We start from the raw sequence: 4,545 nt of genomic DNA, 5'->3' as shown, positions 1-4,545 counted from the left end.
ATGACTAATTTAGTCGTTTGTCTGTCCATCTCCATTTCATGACCTGACTACTGGTTGATTTTCTAACATTTGGAACCCACGCTGTTTAATGTATTAGCATATAGCATCACCGCACTTGAAATGCAACAGAGATTATTGCAAACTTATTCAGAAGTGAAAAGAGGCATAAACACACCGTTACAAGAAAGTTTTAATCATGAAGCAAAAAATTATAGAGATACAAGCTTTATAAGTACGAAACAAATAATTATCCTGATAATGATAATGATGCTTATAACAATGATAATCATTATAATAACGTAAATAATAATGATAATAATAGTAATATTAATGAGAATTATGATAATAGTAGGTATGATAATGATGATAATGATAATGAATGACGAAAACAAATTGATAAATAATATGATGAGATCGTATGACCCTTTCCCTGGTTGAAAACAAATGGTCTGTGTACTTGAATGATTTATTGCTGTTGAAACTTTTTACTTCTTTTGTATCGTTAAGGCAGATCGTGAAACGAATTGGGAATTTTGCAACATTCATTATTTTTCAGTCCCAGAAAAAGAAGATTCTCAGTTGTTGTTGTTGTTTAATTCGTCCTAAAAAAAACTGTACAATCTCATAATTTGTAATTCACTATAGAATCGTGCAATGTCGTTGGCAACGGGGTAGAGCAGCATGTTGCTGAGACAGATAATCGATAATGCTGATCGTTTGCTCATAAACTCTTCATAATGAAAAGAGAATTCTTTGATGATGCTAATTTTGTTTTTATCACAGATACGACGAACACATTTAAGAAATGTGTTACAATAGTAGATTCGAGGAGATTATCAAAGCTTTTACAATCAGTCACAGATAACATAAAGAAGATAAATAATACACTAAGAACTATGGATTACGCAAAGAGAGGATATCGGCTGAGAGAATGACATATCTGCCGTTTAATAAATCTAGTCTCATGGGTCATCAAGTACAAGCCTTGTTGAATATGCGCTTTGAACGAAATATTTTTAGGTATTAGATTTTGGGAAGGATGGAGTTTCGGCAATACGTAAAGAATATACTTCGTGGAGTAGAGGCCGTAGTGAATTACTCACGTCCACTCACTGCTATTTGGTTTAACTTGCCACTAAAGCGTTTATTAACACATTTTAATACGCACTATATCACAAAAAGTAAACACGGTATACCTTGGTTATAAATTATGATATCTATATCATGTTCTCAGTGACTAATTGTAAAAAAAACAAGATATGCAAATGATTTCATTTAATTTAAAGTCGGTGTACTTTCATTATATACAACTACTACAAAAGATGCTACAAGAGTTTTAAAACATAACAGGAATATGTATGTATATGCACCTATTTCCTAATATCCACTTCGTAAGTTTTGTCTATTCCTCATTTTTATTGTATTCATATCAAGTCTAAATTAAGATGTCCGTCGCCCCCCTGAGAACTTTGAAAACTATTAGGGGAATAATACGTCAGACTAGGAAAGGTGAATCAAATCAGCTCTCGCGATAGCTAAAAGTTACTAAAAATAAAACTGCAAAGAAAACCAAGTCTATAGTTACCTTCTTCAGTACACAGTGCGCAGCGGACATGATAAGATAACAAAAAAGAACAGTTTGGGGCCACTTCCTCGGCCCACAGAATCGACAATAGAGTTCAAACAGAAAACTTTCATAAAAATATACCTTATAACATATACTATTTAAACCATAATAAAGAATGGTATGCGTACCAGACATAGAAGATACATTATTCATAAAAAATATATATAATACAAGTAATATTCTCAATAGATGAAGGACTAATTGTAAAACAAGATAAGGCTGATGCAGCTAATGGGCTGTAAGTTGCAAGTAAAGACAGGGTACCATTAGCCTTATCTCAGTCTGAAATCTTGCTCAAATATGGCTAGGATATTGCACGGTATCTGGGGAACTAGGGGAGCCAGATATAGAATATTACTTGCCCATATTCTGCTATCTTTAATGGGCTATAAGGATCTATAGTTCACTGTTCTTATAACATCATGAAATTTTTATGGAGCCAGCTTAAACGCGCCTAGCCGGAGAAATTTTATCATAATGTAATCAGAACGTGAGGCTGAGATTGGAGGTGGTTCAAGCAGGGGTTCCACTAGTCTTATCTGATTCTAGAACCAGGCATGGATTACCGCTCTTTTTGCCAAGTCAAGGCGCACTATCTGGGGCACTGTACGGGCTGCACCTGGAGTATTTATTACTAGGATCCTGTTATTTTTCCGTAGACAAAGTGGGATGAAGAACAAATGAAAAAAATGCCTACTGTAAATGCTTATCCAGAAGAGGAAGCTGAAAATGAGCCAACAAAGGCAGACAACATTCATGATGCAGCAACAAATGGTTAAGAATGTCACTTCTCGAGCAATGACGGCCTCTACAAGTCCACCTCTCTGCAACCGTAAGTGGACTTGGAAAGGGCCAACCAACAAACCATGACCCTTTATAATTTTCTGAAATGAATCCGGGCTGGTGAGAGCGTTATGCCTGTCGTTATGCCTGGAAGCTGAAGTGCATACAGGTAATCCGGCCACCATGGTAAGTATTCAGTAACTGTGATCGGTTGAGAAGGCTCTAAATAGCTGAAACAGGCTGGGCCACACACATATGTAAGGCCTGGGCAAGGACTCCCTCGCAAATCTCACTGAACTGAAGTTAACGAAATGAATTACTTGGAACATAAACCGATTGTAGAAACACAAGGTAACCCTCTTTCAGTATCTTCACTTAGAAGATGTTGACGCATGTTGCCTTCAGGAAGTCAAAACAAATGCCCGATATGCAAGCATTGCAGAATATATGCATGTAGACCAAAACTGCTAATCCCTCTCCATTTCATCCAAACTAAAAACTTATGAAAACACGTGTTTAGTGTTAAAGTATTGATGATAAAGCTTCCACTAATGTTTTCTGTTTATAAACCTGGTTTGGTACCTGAGGACTATGTAGTTCCAAGCAGGTAACACCATCGTGATGATGAAGAACACCTTTTTAATGGCATATAGTAAATAAGTCTTAACAGTTTGCTAAAACCCTAGTAAATAGTAAAGCCAAAAAGGGAAAGAAAAAATAGTTTTTACACTGCTGAATATGAAAACTTAATCAACAGGCTTTTATCTGATTCTGTCCGTATTATAGAATATTACAAAATATATCATGAAGTGTCAGCTACCACATAGATTAATATAACAATATACATAATGAAATAACGCAAACTGCACAATATCTAGTTGTAGCATGAAATCTGCAGGATATATACTATATGAAAAGGAAAAGCTGTGTATCTTCTATACCATTTAACCCGGGTCAAAAGGGGGCCGAGCTGAATGACATCACACTGCTGCTGGCCAGTCAGCACTCTGTGAGCAGTGCTAAGTATTGCTGTAGGAAGAATTATTTGTATATTGTATTTGGTTTCACTGTATGGAAAGTAAAAAGAAATCTGGTCCTTAATCTATGGTAACGAAATGTTCCATACCAAAGGATTTATTTTATATTATTTTTCATTACATTGGAATTCAATAACGGTGGTACTAATACCCCTCTCTAACTACCTTGCCTGAATGTAGCACCATGCAAAAATTACTCTCCAAAGCATTGATGTGTGCGTTTGAAAATGGAAGCCTCTGGTTAGTTCATCGAACCTAAGCCAACTGTACGTAGTTCGACGGAAAAAATACTTGGATATAGTTCTTACCAGTCACCACCAAGACCAGCATACTGAGTGGAGTCAGAGTTAAAGGATGATTACAATTTGCTCACTTGACTATTTTCATGGTGGAATAGCGATTTAATTAATTTTTCACTGACCACGATGTTCAACGATATGGTTGATGGGAATTATACAGAAGAAAATTTTATTCCTAAAGTGGTATATTGTCTGGTATTTATCAAAGAAAGAAAAGAAAAACAAAGGTATTGTCAAAGTAAGCTAGTGGATAATTTTGTCACTTAATAGAATATTATAAGCTAGATTTAGCCTAGTTAGTAAATGCCTAGGAGGTTTATTCCAATAACAGAGAACAAAACAAGTATAAAAAATACAATCAGTCCGACCTTGAACGCCCGACATTTGTCCCAATAAACTTCACTTTTACCTACTTATTTTTTAGTTTTTCTTCGCCTTGACACTTTATTAAGGCTTTTATACATCTTGCATTTTATATTCCGATTGCATCAGGGATTCTGAGAGTCTAAATAACTGGAAAATTCGATGGTGTTTTCTCCGACATTTATCTTTTCACATTCCTAGCGATTTCAATTTTTAGAGTTCTTACAGACTATTAGTCACTAAAATCAAGACCCGACTACACAATGGACTATCTTGGAGACAGCACTTATACTGACCAGATTAAGCATAGGATGTTCAACATGTACACAATACGATTTTCGAGACAAAGCTAAATTCATAATATGAATTTAAATTTAAAAGACATAGAAGTTCCAGAATATTATTCGTTACCTACGGTGTTGTTCTAAACTACATC

This window comes from Penaeus japonicus, unplaced genomic scaffold, assembly GCF_977035675.1.
Source record: "Penaeus japonicus unplaced genomic scaffold, GWHDUDI00000001_assembly GWHDUDI00000031, whole genome shotgun sequence".
NCBI classification, from domain to species: domain Eukaryota; kingdom Metazoa; phylum Arthropoda; class Malacostraca; order Decapoda; family Penaeidae; genus Penaeus; species Penaeus japonicus.
Note: the sequence above shows the minus strand (reverse complement) of the source record.